This window comes from Cavia porcellus, unplaced genomic scaffold (genome assembly GCF_034190915.1).
Source record: "Cavia porcellus strain 051 isolate PalLab524CR breed Dunkin Hartley unplaced genomic scaffold, mCavPor4.1 scaffold_7, whole genome shotgun sequence".
NCBI classification, from domain to species: domain Eukaryota; kingdom Metazoa; phylum Chordata; class Mammalia; order Rodentia; family Caviidae; genus Cavia; species Cavia porcellus.
The window spans coordinates 38,528,441-38,552,084 of record NW_026947490.1 but is presented as its reverse complement, the minus strand read 5'-3'; the positions used below and the strand labels follow the sequence as shown (position 1 = coordinate 38,552,084).

The 23,644-nt window shown below is 43.9% G+C and overlaps 2 long non-coding RNA genes across 3 annotated transcripts; both read right to left on the bottom strand.

The window, feature by feature from the left end:
• Window positions 1-1,572: 1,572 nt before the first annotated feature.
• Window positions 1,573-5,374, bottom strand: LOC134476721 (uncharacterized). 2 transcript variants are annotated; one of them, XR_010048524.1, is made up of 2 exons: window positions 5,181-5,374; window positions 1,573-1,805 (listed from the first exon to the last, which is right to left on the bottom strand). It is a non-coding gene; the product is annotated as an uncharacterized LOC134476721 (long non-coding RNA). The 2 variants fall into 2 exon arrangements; XR_010048525.1 differs by lacking the exon at window positions 1,573-1,805 and adding an exon at window positions 2,137-2,263.
• A 2,583-nt stretch (window positions 5,375-7,957) lies between these two features.
• LOC134476720 (uncharacterized) lies at window positions 7,958-10,390 on the bottom strand. Its single transcript, XR_010048523.1, has 3 exons — window positions 10,277-10,390; window positions 9,735-9,849; window positions 7,958-8,118 (listed from the first exon to the last, which is right to left on the bottom strand). It is a non-coding gene; the product is annotated as an uncharacterized LOC134476720 (long non-coding RNA).
• Window positions 10,391-23,644: the final 13,254 nt, after the last annotated feature.

Below are 23,644 nucleotides of genomic sequence, written 5' to 3'. Positions count from 1 at the left end.
TGTGTGCCCTTGAAGGGAATATTGGGACCTGGCTCTTTTCTTGGTCCATCTCTGTTTATTTCTTTTTGCTTCTTGGATACCATGATGTGAGTAGGTTGCCCCACCATGGACTCATGCCATGATGCAACTGAACCAACCAACCAAACATGGACTGAACCTTCTGAACCTGTTTCCTCCCTGTAGTTTATCTCAGGTATCTTCTTACAGTAACAAAGCTAATGCAGCAGTCATATTGAGAAAAACCCATGTGGCAAGGAGCTGTAGGTTGTAGGGACTCCTGTAGCAGCTGGGACCTAAGTATGTCCTCCAGCCAGCAGATATCCCAGAGCCTCTATCTCACAATCAGAAGGAAGTGAAAGTAAATCTGCCGACAGTCAGTGGAGCTCAGGAGCAGGTTCTCCTCCAAGTGGAACTTCAGACGAAAACAAAGCCCTGTCAACACGTTTAGGAGTAGTTTGCGAGACCTGGTAGGGGACCCAAGTGTGCCTATCTGTGCTCCTATCCACAGAAACTGTGAGGTTATAAATGAGTGCTGTTTTAAGACACTAGATTTGTGGAAATTTTTCATGCAGCAACAGACAACGTATTATAGCAGTCTCTAAGACAGACTCTGACCAAGAACTTCAAGATCATGAGCTCATGACCTATTCATGAGCATTCCAAATGACTCTTATTTTTCATAGGAGGAAATCAAGTCCCAAAGAGATAAATTCCTTTGCTCATGTATACAACATTAATTGTGTCAGTTATGGCTGCAAAGTAGATATCCCTGAAATCAAGAGATTTTAAGTAAACGCTATTGTTTGTAAGTCTCCGAAGAGACTGGGAAATTCTGGCCTCATTCACGCTTTTCTGATCAGCTGTGAGCTGAGGTGGCTCTGGTGATCTTGGCTGTGGCTCATTTGTTCGGGAATCAGTCCCCTGTAGGTTGGACTAGACATCATCGGATGGGGAGATTGAGATCTCCTACAATGGTCACTCTTACTCCAGCTGCCAACCCAGGCTTGACCACAAGGGGGTGACAGTGGTCTAAGGAAACAAGAGGAAGTTGCAAGGTCAGGCGAAGTCCAACCCCCAAACCTGCACTTTGTCTCCAGGGACTAAACTGCGGAGGCCTCTGCTTGCCGTGGGACCTGAAGGTCAAGGTTTCAGGAGGACTCTGATGTGTCAGATGCCACCCCAAACTCAGTGGCTAAGAAACAACATTGCTGTGTTTCTCTTTCCATTCTGGAGGTTAGCAGTGCAGACTAGATAGTAGTTCTTTGGTCCTACTGTGCCCTTTACACTTCTGTGGTCATCTCAGGATGGCTGAGGGGCTATGCGTCAGGGGGCTGCATGGCAGATGGTGGGGAGCCTCCAACGTCCCACCGTCCAGCAGGTACAATATGGCATCACGGTCCCAAACCAGGAGGCCAGGTGGCCGGCTCACCTCTCCCCTTCTCTACAACCTCTACCTTCTTATCTGTGTTCCCTGCGTATTATCTGAGCTCCACTCCACCCCACCCCACTAACCTTCCGTATTAGTCAAAATGCATTTAATGACTACGTGTAACAGAAATTCAGGCAAAGTAGTTTAAGCTGAGAAGGAGTTTATGACCTCTTATCATTGGGAAGCTCAGGGCTCTGTCCTACTTCAGGCACAGTTAGAGCCAGGTGTTCATGCAACATCATTCAAAGTTGTCTCCCTCCATCTCTATTTTTTTCTGTGTTGCCTGAATCCTCAAGCAGATGCTTCCCAGTGAGACTTGTGAGACAGACAAACAGCAGGCATCTAGGCTGGAGCCTCAAACAAACCAAAATGGGCCCTGGAAAAATTAAAACACAAAGAAAAGGAGGGTCGCTATTCAAACATCAATCACATTGGCAACCGTATTTTTTCAAAGGACAAGGGCCTGGGTAAAATGAGATGAGCCCTGGGAAGCTGGGGTGCAAGGGAAGTCTCCTCCTCCTGATGCCAGAAGCCTGGCCAAAAGCTGCAATCACACTGTTTCCTTATTTCCAAGATAGTCCAACAAAGTGTAGATAAACCCCTACCTAAACTTGGGCACCTCTCAGTACCCTCTCTTGGAGCCCTTCTTGGTTAGCAAGGGATTTTCCTTGTTCTTTCTGATAAACCACACATAGTTCATTCCCCACTGCTGCATCCCTGGACTTTATTCTTCAGCATCCTCAGGACAAGAGCCCAGAGGGAGGAGACAGTCGGTTCCACCATGAGAAGATGAACTGGCCTCCAGCAGGCCCAGCATTACTTCACAGCAACCTCCTAGAAGGAGAGCACTTTTTAAAAAATGAAGTTAGAGATGGAATTCAAGACCCTGTACATACTTGGCAGATGCTTTCCCATTGAGCTACACCCTCAGCCTCAAAAGCCCCTTTATTAGAACAGCAGCATTATCGATGTGGCAAAAATAACGGGGTGTTTACTGTGTGCCAGCGCTAAGTCCGTGGCAGATGTTAATTTATTCTCATCAAGATATTATAAATAAGAAACACACCATTTTACAGATGATAAAACTGAGGCATAAAGCAATTAAATCCATGGATTATAAGTGGCAGGACTGAGAGTTGCTTGCTTTTAATCTCCCCAGAGATTTAGTAGAAAAACAGTAATAGTAGCAAACCCTCATTCAGAACAGATACTTGACTCTATTAGGAGTGTCAGGAAATTATCATCCTCTCTTAGTTGCTTTCCTGAGCTGGGACAAATTGCCCAGTGCCCACAGTTTAAAGGAGGAGAGGATTTTTTGGCTCACAGATAGAACTCATGATTGGGCGGCTCCTGGGCAGAAACAGCGTAGTGGAGGAAAGCTGCTCACGTCACAGCAGCCATGAAGCAGCGAAGGGTCGAGCCTGGGAGGGGGACATAGGCTTCCAGGGCACACCCCTTCTGACCAGACCCTACCTCCGATAGGCCAGCTCTATTGCCCTATGATCCAGTCACTTCCGTAACTCCCATGGGTGAGACCACAAGGTCTCTGGGGAACATCACTAGTCCAAATGAGCCTTAATAGTTGTGATTCATTCAGTTCCTCCAGCAGCCCTGTGAGGGGACACTGTTACCATCTCCATTTCACAGATGGGGGCAGCTGGGCCTTGAGCTCAGCATAGGTGTGGAATCTGCATCTCCTGCCCCCACATCCCAGTCCTGAGCCAGGAACAGAGCCAGCCTCGGAGAGCTTCATGGAGTGAGGTGGGTGAGGGTTCCCAGAACAGGACAGCCCAGCACTCTAGTGGCTCCGTGCCCGCCTCTCCCTCTGTCCACCACCACCCCAGGGCACAGATTTCCCAGGGCCATCTGTACACAGACTGACCCAACACTGGCTGGGCAGAAGGGTGAACCCAGGCAACCAGGCCAGCGGCCAGGTCTGAGTCACTGGGCAGGGTCAGGCCAGGCTCCTGAGTGGCCAACGTGGGCCTGCACCACAGAAGCATGGCCTGGGAGAGGCGACAGCTGCTGTGGGCAGCTGAGGCTCCTTCTGAGTCCTGGCTCAAGTGCTTGCATGTGACTGTGACCTTGACACCCAGCAGACCCTCACCAACCAGTCCTTACCCACTGTCCTGACAGGAAACCTGGGCAAGCTACCAAGTCATATTTAACACATTTATGAGAAACCAAGACACGGCTATTTTGAGCCGTTGGTTTTGTCTGCCAAGTGCAAACTGGGTACACGTAATGGCATCTTGCGAGTGGAGAGCCACCTGCTCCTCACAGAGGCAGCGACTCACTTTGCTGCATGGATTTTTCGGGATCTCATGCTAACCTGTGTCTGGTGGGGAGGTGGCCCACATTTTGCAGTGAGGACAAACGGGTCATTACTCACCAAATCTCACGTCCAGAACACAGCAGGGCTGGGAATAGAATTCAGGGGCGCTGACTGCCCAGCCGCATGTTTCCTGCCCTGACATCAACCGCTTTCGGGACTAACCCTGGAAATCTCTGGAGCATTCTCTCTACTTTGCACTTTGTTCTTCTTCATACTTATTTCATTGTCTTCCTTTTCTCTGCTACTGAAGGTTTTCTTCTTGTCTCTTCATTCCTGTTCTTTGTCCATCTTTCTTCCTTTGCTTTGTCTTGGTAACTCCGCCCCCCCTTTTCTCCTGTCCTCTCCCCTTCCTTTCCCTCTTTTTTTCTCTTTTTAAGATGGAGTCTTGCTGTGTTGTCCAGGCTGGTCTCAAATTCCTGGGCTCAAGAGACACTCATGCCTCAGCCTCCCAAGTAGCTGCAACTGCAAGTTCACGCTACCATTCCTGGTTCTTGGTGGTTGTTGTTGTGGTGGTGGTGGTGGTGGTGGTGGTGGTGGTGCTGGTGAAATGCGGTCTCACTATGTAGCCCAGGCTGGCCTTGAACTCACAGCAATCCACTTGCCTCAGCCTCCCTAGTGCTGGGATGACAGGTATGTACTGTCATGCCTGGCAGTTCATTTTTAAATCAAAGCCATAATCCTACTTCTCACAATGGCTAATAACAGAAAGGACTTGACATGTGCCCCATCTCCTCCACATATGAAAATTCATCTGGCCTCAATCAATTCCCCATCAATGCCATTATTATCCCTCCCCATTTTACAGGTTTTGCCAGGTAACGCCCACAACAATTAGATGACCTGGTGGCTCCTCCAGGTAGATGCCCTGTATGTGGGGGGTTCACATCGCTCCTGCCACTCGTGTCCTTAGCATTCCTGCAGCTGGTGTTTCCATCATTGGAGCTGAAATTCAGGTGAGGGCCCCAGAGACTCCTCAGCATATTGCTCACCTTTGGGGACCTGAAGTTTCACTGTTTCTTGCTTGGCAGTAATCTTTGTGGTGGGAGGTTCACAGAGGGGTTCCCAAGACAATGGCCTTGCACAGATGGGATCACCTCTCTGTACTTCTGTTTCATATGTGTGGTGAGAGCCGGACACCCACTCTGAGTGCATTCTCCTTGCAAGGGGACAGAATGAAACAGCCTGGGGGCTTCACTCCCCTCAGTCCCTGGTCTGGATGGAGCAAGGCTTCCCAACACGCCCCACTGCGCTTGCTGGAGCTATGCACATTCAGCCCCAGCCTTGCACTAGGCACAGCCCTTCCCATGAGGATCTGCCCAAGTGGCCAACTCCGGGGCTCCTGGGTGGGAGTCCTCCCTGCAGACAGTGCGTCTGAGCCCTGCTCAGATGTTCTGTAGAAGGGATGGGGACACTTACCAAGAACAGACATGGTGACACTCAGGTCACATAGGAGGAGCCTTCCAGATTCCAAGTTTTTGGCTTGTAGCCTCCTCCATCCAGACTGGCCGGCCTGCTGGCTTTGCCACTGTGCCCACCACTCTATCTCTTCCCTGTCCCCTACTTCTTCCCTCCAGAGATGAGCAGCAGCCCCAGCTTCTGCTGTGAGGCTTTTCTTCCTGAGATCATTATGCCAGTCTTGTGATTCACCAGTGTGACCCGCAGAATCATTCTCTGTGACTTCCTGTCCTGATTCATACTGTGCTCCTTTCCACATAGCAACATAACAAAGTGGAGATCTGCTGGTGGGGGTTCCACAGACCAGAAGCCAGCAACTGCCTCAGGGCATGGCAGTAAGGAGAAAATGGATTAACAATTTCACAACTGGTCCTATGTCCCCAACCATGCTGCGGTGCGTGCATCATTATCCCGTGCCTGACTGGACCACTTCTCCCACCTGTGGTGCAAGCCACAGACAGGACAGTCGTGCAGGTACCACTGGTGGTCAAGCCGGTGGGAACAGGTTAATCCATGCTAACCACTCGGAGTCGAGGGCTGTGCTGGAGACCGTTTTTACCATAAGGATCAGCACCGCCGTTTGGGGGTCTGTGCTAGCTGTTTGAGTAACGGAATCTCCATTTCTTTTTGACTTCCCACTTCCTCAGCCTGCAGTGTGGCCTCAAGGTCTCGAGCCACTGAGGACCACTTCCTTGGGACACAGCAGCAAGACACAGGATCTGGTCCAGTGTCACTGAAACACTGCAGATTTCTGCCTGGTTGGAACGAGAGTGTTTGCGGCTCTGTCCCAGCAGTGAGCCATGTAGACTTCTGACCATGTAGAGTCTGCCATTTGCAGCTGCAGGTTCCATACACGTGTGGGTTCAAACAACTAGGTATTGAAAACATTTGGGAAACAAACTGTATCTGTACAGCGCCTGTGCAGACTCTTTTCCCTTGTCCTCACTTCCTAAACAGTACAATGGAACAGCTATTTACACAGCATTTCCACTGCGCTAGGTATCTAGAGACGTGAAGGACATGGGAGGCTGTGTTAGGTTAGATTACAGAGTCGGTACCGTTTTACAGAAGGGACTCGAGCGGGCAGCGAGCAGTGTCAGATTTTAAAACTGAGAGGGCTCTGGAACAAGTTGCCTGGCTACCAAGGGATGACTGGATAGGCTTTTTAAGGTAGGATGGAAGAAATAAAAGGCAGGTAGAGAAAAGACAAGAAAGATCATAATTTTACTGTACAGAGGCCTGTACTTTTAAGAAAAATTGTGAGCATCCATTCAGGACTCCTCCTGTCTCTCAGGAACTATTCCTGTCCCCCATTTCTATTCCCATATACATTTTCCTAATTTTTAAATTTTTAATTTCTTTTAAATTTTCCTACTTTTAAAACCTCTGTTGCTCTTTAGAACTCATTCTCCGACTTCAGGGGACAGGAAGTTGGTATATCTGACATCTAGCATCTCCCCTATGGCAAGGAGAAAGTAGAAGACAAGAGAAGGGGACAAGACAGGAGGGGTGTGTATTTAGGCCATGGAGGGCTGACTATGCACAAAGTACATATATTACACACAGTGGGGCCGCCCCCAGAAATGTTAGACTAGGGGAGAGCAAAAGGAGAGAAAATGATCAAAGTGTGTTCACTGCAAGCATCAATCTGCCAAAATAAAATTCATTAATCTGTACAACCAATAAAATAGCAAACCAAAAATAGAATATGAGGTTCAAAACAAATTGCAACCTCAGGAAATCAAATTACCAAGGCTCCTCTGCTTTTACCCCCCTGCCCCAGGAAGCTCACTCTCCAGGTTGCTGAGCCCGAGAGGTCCAGCGGGCCTGTGAACTGGGCCAGCCTGCGCCCACCTCCTGTGCTGAAGACTGACAAATGCCACTGAGCTCTGCCCTCACGGAAAGGAAACCATTGATGGGTGCCCCCCACCCACAAACGCAAAGGATTTGCATTTCACAGTAGCTCGCTAACCACAGCTTAGAGCCTGCATCTCGAGCTCACAGCCAAGGCCACAGTGCACAGCTCGCTTGCACACTTGCACACTTGCACTCCATTTGCTCTGAGTATGTATTTCTTTGATTGTGCCTAACAAATCTGCTTAGGTCTCTCGCCGACATGCCCTGAAATTGTTTCTGTGATACGAGCTAGCAACCCTACTGCCTACTCTCTGAGTGGGGGACGAGTTGAGCTCCCCGTCTTCTCTTTAGGGACCCTCCTTGGGCCCTGCCTGGTGACATTTTTCCTCCCAATTTTTTAATTATGAAAACTTTCAAATCTATAGAAAAAAGCTGAATGAATGTTTCTATTACAGTCACACATTCACCACGTAAATGTTCTAATGAACATTTTTCTTGTCTTATTCTAGCACATCTATTTTCCAGCCTTCTGTTTATTCATCTGTTTATCTGATTCATTTGATGTGTTTTAAAGTGAAGGATTTTAAAGCAGACCTATTCTTTGCCCCTGGGATGACCTTAATTAAATCTTGTAGTTGGTAGCTATAGTTAATTCATGGCTTACTTCTATATTATGGTCCCCATAGTCACACATAGCAGGGAAACAGGGACTCTACAGGCAGACGGTGAGGACAATCTCCAATCCACTGGTGCAAGCAGGGACTAGCCATAGTATTACATTCCTGCACTGTGCTAGTTCACCTATCAGTCATCCTGGGCATATGATAGAAGATGCTACTGGCTGCAAGTAAAGGAAGAACAAATTCCAAACATCTCACAAAGTTTATTATTTCACAAAATATAGTTCTGCAAAGGTAAGGAGGCTCTACAGTGGTCAATGCATGGATTCAGTAATGTCCTCATGGACTCATTCCCCGTGGCATCTTGGCAGTGTCATCCCTCATGGTGGCAACATGGCTGCTACAGTTCCAGCCATCAGTTCCTGTAAATGCAAAACACTACAACTTTATGCTTCCTTCTGCTAAAATTGTATTCTGCTCATTCTTTTTCCTTCCTTTAAGTGTTTAGATTCTCTGATTTTGTTTTTGATACTAATGAGATTTTAGCTCGATGATTATGGGCTGTTTTGAGTGCTATTGAAAGAAATTACAGAAAGATGAGAAGAAAAATTATCTCTGTCATTGCAGCTGCAGAAAACAGACATTTCTCAGCATCACAAAACTCTTCTTGCAAATATTCTTCTCAGGCCACAACTTCAAAGATCATTGATACATCTTGTGAAAGGAAACTTTAACTTTCCGGAATCTGTAATTAAGATTTGCTGTCTTAGTTAATAACCTACTGCCCCTGGAATAATACGGAAATTGGCCCGTACACTCTGAAAAGGATAAATATTTGTGAGATTTTTTTCCTTTGTTAAGCCAGAAGAATGCTATTACTACCCCTCTTCCCCACACAGATGGAAGGAAAGAGCAAACACATGACTGTTATAGATCTGTTTTAGACCAACAGTTTGAAAGAGACTACTTTCATGCTAATTTGTGCCTCCTTTAATTGCCACATTTGCTTTGGAGGGGCGGAGAAGGCAGTTTTTTTCTGTTGCATTATTTTTCAACAGTAGAAACACCCTCCCCTCCCCCAAGGCCTCCCGCGCATGGGTCCCTCAGGGATTTTCCCCTCATCTGTCCTTGGTCCAAAATGCGCCACAGCTCTTTTTGAGGGCCAGTCCCTATTTAACAAGGAGCCAGGAAAATGCAGCTGGCTTTGACCTCACCAAGGCTGAGGCTGCTTTTCCTGAGTACATGGCTAGAGTTAAGCCTAATAAAGTGAAAAGGAAGAGTAAAGGAAAATGGATTTGCTTATTAATAATGCAAATGCCCAGTTCCCCGCGGCTGGCTCCCACTTCAGTTCTGTTCTTCTGTCTCAGGCTGCACAAAATCAATACTCAAGTTATCTCAGAAGTGAAGCCTGTGCAAGGGGCGGAGAGAGGAAATGCCTGCCCATATAACCCCAGAGTAAAGTTCCTGCTCATCTTTGAGGTTTTACCATCACTCGGGCTTTCTGTCACAAGAGACTGAAACCCAAAACAGCTTAAGCTCAAAGGGAATTTATTAGTTCTTATAATGGAAGGTCTGAGGGAGTTTGGATTTCAGATATGGCTGGATCCAGGTGCTGAAACAATTCACTGAAGACTGAGCCTTTCTCAGGCTCACAGGTCTGCTTTCTTGAATGTTAATCTAGTATACGTACAGATCCTCTCTTCCTGGGGGGCAAGGATGGGTCCCAGCAGCTCCTGCCTTCAGCATATAAGTAACTAAGGCAAAACAGAAACTCTCTTTCCTAAGCTTTCCAGCCAAAGCCCTACAGCTGTGTGTCTCTGGCTCAACCTGAGGGATGGTTCATGAATGGCCATGGGGGATGAGATTGGTCCTGCCCAAAGCACGCAGACTTAAGAAATGGGAAGCTTAATTCTGAAAGAAAAAACAGAAAAGCGAAATGAAAAAGGAAAATAAATCCTGTCAGGCTAATCTATATCTCACAGACAGAGAGCAATCCTGGGAGCCCTGTACTGTCCTGTTTCATCAGGAGGAAAATTACCCGGCAAGGAGGATGTCTGCAGGGCTAAATTATCTGGGCATCTCCAAGGAGGCAGCATTGGAAGCACAGCCTTAAGAAATGAGAATTTGCCTTTACTCCTCTTCTTTGTAGGCACCTGGAAGGGCAGAAGACCCAAGACAAATCAGTCTGTGATGGGCAGGCGGACGCAAGTACGCATGTATAAATAAATGCATGCATGAGTGAATGAATGAATGAATGCCTATAGGAAGGGAACGTGTGCACAGGGCCCCACCTCCCTCCTCAGGAGGAGCCCAGGAGCCCTGTGGAATGAAGCTGGAGCTGGACTGTAGGCTTTGCTGGGGAAGAGGCAAGGGCAGATAAGGCCTGCAGGAAGAGTGTGTGGGAGAACCCAGAGAGGCTGCCTGGGCTTGGGCCGCAGGCGTGAGCAGCCTGCTGGCTCTTCCTGTTCTGAAGGCTTCAGCACCTACAGGCCCTCTCCAAACCTCCTCAACCCTCCTTCCCCTCCCCTTTCATTCTCACTTCCTCTTTCTGCCCCTCAGACACACATAGCTCCTTCCCACCTCAGGAAGCACCTGTCCCCAGGAACTTCTGAGTCTGGGTCCCCCTCAGCCCTCAGGCCTCAGCAGGGTCCCTCCTCAGAGAGGCTCTCCCTGACTGCCTTGAGTTACCAGTCCTGCCCCTAGCTTTTCCTAACCACACAACAAGCCCTGCTTCCTCTCTCTTGCAAACTGTTAGCTTTGTGGAACTGTTATGTCGCAAGTGTCATCACAGTGCCCAGCACAAACTCTTGCTTAATTTCATTTTTTAAAAAAATACTGGTTATGCCGGGCATGGTGGCTCACACCTGTAATCCCAGCACTCGGGAGGCTGAGATGGGAGGATTGTTGGGAGTTCGAGACCAGCCTGGGCTACAAAGTGAGCTCAAGGCCACCCTGAACTGCATAGCAAGACCCTGTCTCAAAAAAGACCAAAAAAATTTGTTTTTAAAATACTGGTTTTGACTATGTCAACTGGTCTCATGACCACTAGTGAATCATTAAGATTAAGTTACTATACATTAGAAAGTGTGTTTTATAATATTTAAAAAAGATAGGCATATGGTGCCCACAGAATATTCCTTTCTTAGCCAGTTTTCTGGGACTGTAACCAGAACCTGGCTAAATAAAGTACCAGAATCTGGGTTTTATAAGGGAAATAGGTTTATTTACCTCCATGTTTGTAAGCACATGAGCATGGCAATCGGTACCTGCACATATCTGCAAGGGAAAAGCAAGTCAAAGAGAGCTTGCCATTGTGACAAAGCCACTCCTGACAAAAGCCATTCATCTCCTCACCCTTGCAGGCAGAGCCCACAGGACCCAATCACCTCTCAACAACTCTCCCATGATGCAGACTATTCTTCAACTTGAATTGGAGTGGGAGCTTCCAAAGCGTAGCAGTCCCCCCTGGTCTCCCAAAACTCATAGCCTTCTCACATATGAAATGCATTTAACTCAGAAGTACAAAGTGTCACCTAAGACTCAAGGCAAAGTCCTAGTTATGAACACGTAAAAATCAAGACAAGTTATTTACTTCTAGTTCACAAGGGTGGAGCAGGCATGAAGAATCTTCTGTGATTTGGTTTGAATGTGTCCTCCAGGAGATCACCTGTTAGAGGCTGGGGCCTCAGGGCAGTGGTGCTGAGGCAGCGGGGCTTTAGTAGGTGGAGCATAGTGGGTCACTGGGGGTACTGCCCTGAAAGGGATTAAGTAGTACTTGTGGGACCCCACTTAGTTCTCAAAAGATTGAGTTATTATGAAAAGAACAAGACCAACCCCTTCCTTCACCCCAACTTCCTGTCTCACTATGTGATCTGATCTGCTCTCTTGCACGCATCCTGCTGTGATGATGCCATCTGTTGTGAAGCCTTCATCAGGACTGAACAGAAACTGCAACCATGCTGTTGAACTTTCAGAATGATGGACCAAATAAACCTCTTTGTTTATAAAGTACTGAGTCTGAGGTATTTTGTTATAGTAACAAAAAACAGATAATAAACATTATAAAAGGAAGCAATAGACAATAAGAAAGGGGTTCCAGGCCCTAAGCAAGTCTGAAATGCAGCAGGCCAGATGTCAAAAGGTAAAGGTCCATATCTGGTATGTTGAGCCCACAGAAATGTAATGGCGTGGGTCACCAAGGACTTAGACAACCCTCTACCTGTTACCGTGGTGGATGTGGCCCATGCTTCTTCCCTCATGGGTGGCATCCTGGTGCCTGCAGCTCACCCAGGCCAGCTTTGCAGGCTGCTAGTGGTTTCAGGAGATCCCACTCCTGCAACTGCATTCAGCATTGTTTTGGGGGCAGAGGGCTGTCTGTGGCAGCTCCACCCATGTGGCAGATTTCTGCTTGGTGTGGAAACTGCTGCGACCCCACAGCTCTTGTGCCCTTTGTGCCCACATGAGGACCACATGGCTATCATCAGTGCTCACTGCTTGCACCCTCTGGAGTGGTGGTCTGAAGCACACCTGCACCCAAAGGAACCACAGCACAGTGCTGCCATAAACCTTAGAGTACGCTGAGCCTCGGTCTGCTGGGCCAACTCTGCACCCAGGGATGCGCAGTCAGTCTCAAGGCAGCAATGCTAGCACATCCGGATCACCCCAGGCTGGTTCCCCAAAACCATTCTTCCTCCGCGCCTCTGGACCGGTGATGGAAGCAGTGATCACCAGATCTCTAAGATGCTTCTGAGGCCCTGATCTGCCATATACACTGCATCCATTCTAATCTCTTCAGCAAGACTGGGCCACACATATAATATTCTGCCCTGAAAATGCTCTGCTTCTCCAAAGTGTGGTCAAACTGAGAGTTTTCTAAATATTTTGCATTGTCACCCTTTGACTATAAATTCTGTTTTTAAGTCACTTTTCCCTTTCTCAGCTTAATGTAAGCAGTTAAAAGTAACTGTACAGTTCCCTAAATGCCTGCCATTTAGATACTGCTCCTAGCAAATATTTTATTTCATTGTTTCCTCCCCCCACCCAAGTCCTGGAAATTGAACTCGGGGCCTTTTCCCTGAGCCCCTAGCCCACCTCCTCTCTTTTTGGAGAAGGTTCTTGCCAAGTCACTAAGGTGTCCAGGTTGGTCTCGAACTTGCAATTCCAGAGTGCTGGAATTATAGGCGCACTCTACCACACACCTGGTCCAGTGCTATGGAAACTGCCCAAATCTCAATATCAAATGACTAAAAAATGAGAACTTATTGATATATATAATTTAAATGTCTAGATACATGCAGCTTCCAGTACGACTGGATCCAAGAGCTGCAAAGATGACCAGAAGAGTGCCATACCCTGTGCCTTGGTGTTGGCCGCGTTGTCAGGCTGACTCCTCACTGCTGGGTAACAGCTGCCACCAGCAACTCCGGCTTGGCACGACCACTGCCCAGCATTGCAGGAGAGAACTGTGCCTCAGGTGACTAGCCCAGGAAAAGCACACATTGCAAAGAAGTTTCTCCTCAACACACACTGCTCTCACATCATCAAGGAAGTACAATATTGTCAGTCAAGCCATGATAGGCCTGTTTGTGTATGAAAAATACTCTTGAAACAAATGTCAAAATAAAAACATTGGAGCTAAGCCTTGTGGCTCAACTCAACTTGTGGCAAAGTGCGAAGCAGAAATACAAGGCATACAGATTAGACAGGGAGAAACGAAACTGTCTCTGTGCCCAAGGGATACAACTTTTTATGTAGAGCATCCAACAAATTTATAAAAATAGAAACAAAATAAAAACTCCTCCAAGAACTAACAAAGGACATTTTTGATGTTTCAGGAAACAAAAATGGCAGATGTAAATCCAACTGTATCAATAATAATAGTGAATTTAATGGATTAAATGATCCAGTCAGTAATCAGAGCTCTTCAGATTTTCAAAAACCAAAATCCATGCTACTATAAGTAGAAAAACATGTGAGATTCAAAGACACAAAAGAAAATGGTGAAAAATGATGTGTCGTGCAAACACCAACCACAAGGAAACTGGAGGAGCAACAGGAATGTCAGATAAAATAGAGTTTGGGAAAATGTTACAATGATGAAGAGAGACATCATAAAAGGATCAATCCACCAGAATCTATAGCAATGAACATATATAAACATACCCAGCAATAGAGTACCAAAGTTTATGGGACAAAGCTGGGGGAAATGAGCAGAGACTTAAACAAATCCACAGAAACAGTTGGAAACATTAAAACCTTGCTTCCAATAATGAATAGGTAGAATATCAACAAGAAAATAGATTTGATGACGCTGTAATTCAACTAAAATAATAGACATCTGTTGAACCAACCACCAACAGGATACACATTTTTCTCAAGGGTATATGAAACATTCTCCAAGGTAGATCATAGGATATAAAACAAACCCATACAAAGTTAAGAGAATTGAAATGTCAGATATTTGTCCTAGTAATGAGGAAAGTGACCAAAACAGTAATGTCCCCTCCTCTTCAGTGGTGGGATGGAACCCAGGGCCTCACACAGACTAAGCAAGCGCTCTACCACTGAGCTACACCCCAGTAATACACTTTTAAATAACCAAAATCACACTTTTAAATCATCAATGTGACAAAGAAGAGATCAAGGGAAAGTTAATTTTTTTGAGAGCAAAATAAAATAAATACATAATAATTATTAAGTTATTAGATGCAGCAATTAGAAATTTATATATGCAAATAATTACAATAAATGAAGAGGTAGCTTGAATAATCTAAGTGGTTTAAACTATAGGAATCTAATTCCCCTATGAGAGCTTTCTTCACCTTCTTGCTGGATTTTTTTGCATGAGAGGAGGTGGATGGAGGGAGGAAGCAGGGGAAGGGAAAAAAGAGAGGGAGAAACAGACAGACACAGAGACAGAGACAGACTGAGACAGAGAGGCTCTCTTGTTGCTTTTCCTCTTTTTATGTGGACCTAAGGCTCCACTCTCACGACCTCATCTAACCCTATCTACCCCGCAAAGCTCCACGCGATTAGGGGGTCTATGAATTCATACAAACTTGATGAAAGGGCACAAACGTGTAATCCATAACACGTTTTAAGACCCTGGAAAAGTTTTTAAAAGAGCAAGTCTAAACCATGAAGAAAAAAGGCAATAACAAAAGTTAGAGTGAAGATTAATGAAAGAATAAGAAACAGAGAAAAATTTAAAAATCAAGCATTGCTTATTTTATTTTATATTTTTGGCAGGACTGAGGATTGAACTCAGGGTCTTCATGCTGGGTTACATTCACAGCCTTTTAAAAATTTTTTAAATTTTAAGACAGGGTCTTGCTAGGTCTTTTAAATTGTCTAGCCTGGCTCAAACTTGTGATCTCCCTGCTTCAGCCTCCCAGAGTGGTGGGATTAAAGTTGTGCACCACCAGGCTTGGCTTGATCAACAAAACCGATAAGCTTTCAGCTAAACCATATGAAAGAAAAAAATAAGACAGAATCAAAAATGGAATTGGAGACATTACTATTAACTTCACAAAACTCAAAATCACTATAAAGGAATACTATGAGCAATTGTAAAACAATGGATCTTGTAACTTAGTTCATATCTTAGTCTATTTTATGTTGCTATAACAGAATACTTGAGATAAGATAATTTATAAACAGAAGAAATTTACTTTTCACCACCTTGGAGGCTTGGAAAAGTGAGAAGCTTCTAAATATTCTCATATCATCCATGACAGAAAAGTGGAAGGAAGAAAAGTAGAGGCCAGCTTGTGTGCCTGATGAAGCCCAAGGGCACAGGCACCGCTGGAGTGACACTCATCAGCCCTCATTACCCAATCTCCTCTCCTTAGTCCTCCCCTCTCAACACTGCTGCGTCTCAGATTGACTTTCTAACACACATTCCAGTCATAGCACAGGAAATGGATAAATTCTTAGAAAGACATAAACTACTGACATAGACTTAAAAAGGATAGATCATGTATAGACCACCAATAAGTAAAAAAATTCTATTAATTTAAAAAAATCCTTCTCTCCCTGGTCCCAGCCAAATCCCAACCCACACTGGTGACTTCTTCCAAAATTGGAAGGAACTAATATCGATTGTTCTCAAAGTCCTCCAAAAATTAGAAAAGAAAGCAATTTCTTTTCCAGTTCATTGAATGGGGCCAATGTTACCCTGATACCAGCACAAACATATCATAAGAAAATTATCAGCATCTCTTTGTAACACAGGTGCCAGAATCCTCTGCTGTACATAATAAAAAAGAAATCCCGCATTATAAAGACAGTTATGTACCATGACAAAGAGGAATTTATTCTGGGAATGTAATAGTGGTTCAACATTAGAAAACCAACTAATGAGACCTACCACATCAACAAAATAAGAAACAAAACGGTCATCTTAATAACGTAGAAAAACACTTGAGAAAATTCAATAGGCTTTTGTGATGAAAACAATACTCAGTAAACTAGAAATAGAAGAAAGTTTCTTCAATTGGTGGAGGGCATCTCTCAAAATTCCAGTTTAGAGCTGAGAGCAGAGCCTGATACCACACACACACACACACACACACACACACACACACACACACAGACACACAGACACACAGACACACACACACAGGTAATAGTGGAAGACTAGAAATGCTATGTTGAACCCTTATTGCTTCTATTAATTACTGTACTACAGGTTCTAGCCAGGGAAATTGGGCAAGTAAAAGAAAGAAAAGGCACCCAGATTGGAAAAGAAAAATAAAGCTGCCTATATGAACAGACAGTTTGAACTTGTATACAGAAAATCCCAAAGATTCTATAAGAAACTATAAGAAATAAAAGAACAAAGTCAGCAAGGTTTCAGCATACAAGATTAATATGGAAACAGTGAATTGCATTTATATACACTTGCAATAAACAATCCACCAATAAAATTTTAAAAACTATGTCATCCATGATAGCATCAAAAAGAATTAAATACTTAGGTAGACAGATAATCTCGAAACAAAAGAGTGGGAAATTATTCTTTGAAAACTGAAAAACAACAGAAAAAAAACATGGGAGTGGAAACAACTCATACGTTCATGGATGGAAGACTTAGCATTGTGGTTTTTGTGGTACGGGGAACAAACTCACAACCTCCCTCTTGCTAGGCAGATGCTTATGCCACTGAGCTAAATCCCCAGCCTAAGACTTCCTATTGTTAAGATGATAATATTCCCTAATGTATGAATTCAATACACTATCAGAACCCATATGACTTCTTTGTAGTAATTGACAAGCCTATTCTAAAATTCATATGGGTTCCAAAAGGCTTAAAATTAGCAAAGCAATCTTGAGAAACAGAAATGAAGTTGGCATATGGCCAATAAACACATGAAAAGTTGCTCAGTAGAATTTGTCTTTAAGAAAATGCAAACCAAAACCATAGGGATGGTTAGAATTTTTTAAAATCAGAGAATAACAAGAATTTGGAGAAATTGGAACCCTCGTGCACTGTTGATAGGAGTGTCAAATGGTGTCAGCCACTTCAGAAAACAGTCTAGTAGTTCCTCAAATTATTAAGCACACAGTTACCATTTGATTCAATAATTCCATTCCTAAGAGAAATCAAAACACATGTCCACATGAAAACTTGCACATGAGCCAGGCATGGTGATGCATGCCTGTTATTCCAGCACTTGGGAAGCTAAAGCAGGCAGATGACCAAGAGTTCAATGCCAGCTTGGGCTACACAGCAAGATCCTATCACAAAACAAAACAAAAACTTGTATGTGAATGTTTATTGAAATACTATTCATAATAGCCCAAATGCCAAAGCACCCCAAATATCCACTGATGAACACATAAATATAATGTAGTAGATCTGTATCATGGGCAGTGATTCAGCCATAAAAAGGAACATAGCACTGATACAAAATGCAACCCAGATGAACCTGCAAAACATTTTGCCCAGTGAAGAGTCAGTTTAAAAAGGCCACATCCTGTTAAAATCTATTTCTCTGAAATGTTCAGAAAAGGGAAATGTAGAGGCTGAGACTAGATTAGTTGTTATGTAGAGAGGAGGGAGGGAATGGGAAGGTTCTTAAAGACTATGAGTTTCTTCTGGAGAGTGATGAAAATATTTTTCAAAAGAAGTATAATAATTTTCAAAGAATGGCATGGCTTAGTCCCTATGTCCTAGCAATCTACAGTGGGATTCACCTCCAGGGAGCTGTGGAGTCTCAGAAGGCCCACCTACCTGCCACTAATACTCTAGTGCTGTCACATCAGCTTGCCTCTGCCCTAGGGCTTCCTCTTGTTCACAATTATACTCGAGCTATTTGCATTTCAGGTCAGTAGGTAAATGAATCACAACAGTGCTTTCAAATGACATGCGTGTTAACTCCAAAGTCTAAAGGGGCCCATAGGCTTCGTGCCTTTCTCTAAGTGTCACAGGGAGCCTAACAGAGCAACATCTTCACGTGGGAAGGGATATCTCAACATACCCTGAATCACTGGACCCCAAAAACTTTTGCTGAGGCGACAATTCCAAGTATTTGTGGTATTTATTTTCTCCCTCCAACCTACAAGTGTTTTACCAACATGTCTAAAGCAGTTGCTAGTTCTTGTTTATCAGACCCCATCATCGTATCATCAATGTAATAGACCAGCATGATGTTCCAAAGGAAAGAAAGGTGATTATATTCACTTTAGATCATGTTATGACACAGAGCCAGTACAGTGATAAACCCCAGAGGTGGGAAGTGAAGATGTGCTGCTGGCTTTGACAACTGAAAACACACAGCATCTAATGGTTTTTACTGATAAGTATAAATTTTAAAACTCTAGATCAATAGCTGCATTCCAAGCCAGGCATGGTGGCACACATCTGTAATCACATAACTTGGGAAGCTGAGGCACAAGGATCACTGCGATTTTGAGGCCAGCCTGAACTATAAAGTGAGTTCAAGACCAGCCTGAACCGCAGAGCAAAACCCCGTCTCAAAAAGATTTTTTAAAAATCTGCATGCCAGGAACCAGGATATGTATTGATTGCTCTAGCACCAAAATCCACTTGGGCTAGCAGGTGCAACTAAAGTTCCCACCCAATTAAGTTTATAATGATCCACTGTCGTTCTCCATGATTTGTGTATTTTTCACAGCCCTGAAACAGCTGCTTGAGTAGAGCAGTGAGTCTCACTCAACTGTGTCTCCTAAGTCCTTAGTGGTGACACCAATCTCTACAATCCCACTAGAAATATGACATTGCTTTTGATTTACTATTTTTATCAGTAGAGAACGCTTTAGAGGCTTCCGGTTGGCTTTTCTTACCATGAGTCAGGGAATTAATATTGAAGCTCTTTCAGTTACCCAAGATGTCTATCCAACTATACATTCCAATGTTGAAGAAATAAATGGGGTGTTTTCAGGGACCCATCTGCCCCTCCTTGCAACAGACCTTCTCTAAGATTCCATGATGGACTGCAGTGATGTTTTGGATCCCCAGGAACAAGTGAGTTTAGACACAGTGTCCAGTTTTCTTTGGATAGTCTGCTAGCTTTTCTTTCCCCATGCATAGTAACTTTGTCATGGTCTCAAGTATGTTTGGAAAAGTCTAGGAGGCAAATTCACAGCATAAAATTTTGGCAATATAATAACACTTTCCTCAAGGGCATCCAGCCTGTCTTTCGTTCAAGGACTCAAGAATGGGAAATGACTGAGAGGCTATAACTCTCTGTTTCGGTCACCTGGGTCAGACTTCTATTCTCTAGATTCAGAACTCACTCACTTAGGTCAAGAGGCACACATTTATTTTCTCTCCATGATAAACTAATGAATGCTAAGGATCTACATGAGTCAGGTCACAGTCAAAGTTGTTTTACTGCCCACTGTGATAACCATCTTCACCTCATCTTTGGCATGTAAGTGCCACAAAGTTCCCTGCCAATCTGGGTTTCCAATGTGCCTACTGCATTTCCAGTTCAATGATAGCATTTCCACAAGCATTTTGGCATACAGAGCTCTTCAGAAATGCTAAAACAGACTGCTGTAAATTTATTTCTGATAGCTACAATGAAAGTTATGTTTCCATGCCCAAAGTGTGTGGATGAGCAAATCATACACAATAACACCATTCTAGCATACCCATCTCCCTCAATCTTTGGATACTGTATTAGTAATCTTTCTGTTCCCAGTACAAAACACAGTGTCTGGCACACCCAACTTCGAAGAGGAACGTCTTCTTTTGAGTCAAGGTTTTAGAGGTTTCAGTCCATTGTTGGCTGTTTCCAAAACAAAACATCATGGCAGAAGGGAATGGCGGAAGATAGCTGCTCACTCATGGGATCTAGGAAGCAGAAAATAGGCTAAGAACCCAAGGAAAGTTATGCCCTTCAACGTCATACCTCCAGTAACTTATTTTCTTCAGCTAAGCCTCTGCTAATAGCTCATTTAGTTTGATTTCATCAGTGAGCCAACTTGTTGATGGAGTTAGCCACCCCAATATGAGTCATGGGAGGACACTGCATGTCTAAACCATAACACTTATCTTCTGCTATGGTGGGATCATCAAACTACAGCCCACATCTAACACACAGAAAAATGGCTTTTACACTTTTAGTTGAAATCAAATAAAAAATACAAGAATATTTGTGACACATGAAAATGATATGAAATTGAGTTCAGTGTTTATAAAAGTTTTATTAGAGGACAGCCACGCTCATTTATTTACAAATTATCCTTAGTATTTCCATAACAATAAGAGAATTCAATATTTGCAAACTGAGACCAGCCCATAAAATTTAAATCATTTATTACATGGCCTTCTATAAGAAATGTTTGTTGACTCATACTCTGCAATATAGCAAGAAAACTCTGACATTACAAATCTATTGTAAATGCAACAGACTTTTTCTTGATTTAACTAAATAATGCAGTAGAACAACTATTTACATAGTATTTACTTTATATGAGGTATTATAACTAATCTAGAAATTATATGGGAGACTACAGATAGGTTATATGCAAATACCATAGCATTTTGTATAAACGATTTAAGCATCCTTGATTTTGGTATATTTTAGGGATCCTGGATCCAATCCTCCATGGATACTGAGGAATGACAGCATAGACAAACTTTGCATCCCTGTATCAGTCAACCAAACTGTTAGTACCCTCTCAGTATTTAGCCCTTTAAACTCAAATATTGAATCGTTGACTAGTAGGCCAATATCAATAAGTTTTGTCTGATCCAACTTGATTTTACTCCCTGCTCCTGACATGCATTTCCATACATACCCCAATTTTCTGTTGATACACATTGGGAAACAGAAAGTGGCAGTTATTTGGATGTGTGTTGTACCTGGGTCACTTTGCACCTCTCCCATGGGGTTCTTCTGAGCCTTGAGTTATCAGGAGCAAGAAGAGGTGCTAGGAATGGGACCCAAGGAGCATCAGCAATATCCTAAAGTAGACCATTACAGTTTCTTCAGGCAGGGAGAACTCACCTCTGAAGGCAGGAGTGCTGCTTCAGCTGGCAGAATGTGGAGGTGTGAAGTCCCTATGTGTACTGAAATCTGCTCACATGTCCTCACACCAATTTTCAGAACACCATTCCTTCCCAATTAACACCCTGACTATAACAAAAAGTACTCTGTGAGGTTAGAATTTCAATTTTTGTTGTGTTTGAGCTACCCACAGAATTAGACTTTGGGTTTGGTTTCCAGAAATCTCAGCCCTGTGACTACGGGAAATAAGAGTTTCTTTCAGGGCAGTCACAGAAGCTTTCAGGTCCCTTATTCAGAACATAAGCTAGGAATTTAAAGCTCTGAGCTCATCATTTTCTTTCCCCAAGTTTTCCAGCACAATAAGAAACCACAAACCAATCCCACTACATTCCTTAGTTTCTCTAAAATGTTCAGGGGAACCAAAGACTCAGTCATGCAGAGCTTCACCTTTAATAGGAAAGTAATATGAGGAGCTAGTAAGATCTAGGTAACTATTTTGACACTTCATGCCATGGGCTACCATTCCCGTGTCACTGGAAACAGGGTCATTAATGACTCGAAATCTAATTAGGTCAGAGAACCAATTCCAGGAAATTCAAAACTCATTTTTGCAAAATTTTGAAACCACTTAGCACAGTCTTATCAAAGCTCAATGTCTGAAATACACACACACACACACACACACACACACACACACACACACACACTTTAACCCATTCAGTTATCTCTTTAGAGCTATTATTTCTGTATTTAGTGCTGAAATTCAAAGCCTGCAAGGCAATAAATAAGAAAAGAAAGATAGAAGTAAGGTTAGGGAGAGAAAAACACAATCTGGAACTCACACACACAAGCTAGAGTCTAGAAGGTGGGCTGAATCACCTGTCAGTACTTGTTTCTGACATTAGTTGTACGGCTGTCCTACCAAAATTAGGGTCCTTTGTCACTGGGCTAACCATACTCACTTGGCCCAGGAGTTTAGGAAACTGAAGGAGGGTCGGGGAAGGTGGGACAGTTGGGTCCTGGTTGCCACTGATGCCTAGGAGAGGAGCCAGTAAAGAGGCAACTGGAATAAATTGCAAATTGGTCACCTCTACTCAACAAATCTCCCACAAGAATGTCTCCTGTGGGCCACCATAACCAGAAACGTGGGCACATAGGGAAGGAATGCTGGGGGATGTAGTTTAACCTACCCAAATTGACACTGTACAGAGCCATTTTAGACTGTCTTTAAATCAATCTCCAGTCTCAGGAATTAGAGCTATTCATTCCCCTCACCTTGCTACAAGCAAGCACACCTCACTTAAGTACCTGCCAATACCCTGAGCAAAGCATAATCTCATCTCATAAAAAAAAGCAGATGCCTTTCAGCTAATATGATTTGGCCTCAATTCTTCCAAAACAAGAACCTTGTCAGAATTGTACTCAGGGGGCTGGCTGAAAGACAAGAGCCACTCCATTAGCTCTTGGCAAGAGATTTCTCCCCTGCTGCCAGTGTAGAGGAGGAGGATGCTTCAGTGCAAGCCATAATGCAACAGAAAAAGATACCTTCAGCCAAGAAATGCAGCAGGTAGCCAGCCTTTGGTGGTGCTACTGGAGAGATTTCTGGAGGTCTTTTCCAAGTCGGAGACCCAAAAACTCTGGCTCTGGAAATGTCAATAGCCCTCAGTTTTAGTTTTTTTTTCCTTTCAGATTTGAATAACAATGGCATGAGCCCCTGTTATGGATTCAGTCTAGACATCCCCCCAAAATCTCATGCAGTTGGGGGGGTGCTTTTTCAGAGGTGGCTGAATCTACAGTGATTGATTGATATTGCAACACTAGGATTAAGGGTGCTAGAATTAAGGGTGGGTGGTTACTAAAGCAGTCCACTGACAGATTTGGTACAGATTAGGTACTATCCTAATCCCAGTAGCCTGGATACAATATAAGGACAGAAAGAGGCTTGTCTTGTGCCTTCCTTGCATGCTTTGCTACCTTCTGCCCACTGTGAACTGTTTCCCCTCTGTGATGCCTGTCTGCCAAGCAGTTATTCTGCCTGAAGCCAGTAGATTATGGACTGAAACCTCTACAAACTGTGAGCTAAATAAACCTTTCCTCCCTTAATTTTTGTCTAGGCAATGATAAAAGTAACTAAGACAGTCCTCATCTCCTGATTTGGGAGACACTTAAGAGTCTTCCTTATCATATCAACAAACTCTCAAGGAAGCTGTTGATAATGCACGGTATCATGGCCTCAGTCTACAGGCTAAATTTCTTAGTTTCCTTTGAGGAGGAGGCCCAATCAGAAGTAAGCAGAAGTCTTTGGTGGTGACCTTGGGAAGAATCTGCTTCCCAGTGCTGGGGGTAGAACTCTACTATTATATAGCTGAGTCCTTTTTACATTTTTATTTTGATTCAGGGTCTCATTAAGTTGCCCATGCTGTTGTTTTGTTAGTATAATAAGGAAAAAACATGTATTTTGTCCCAG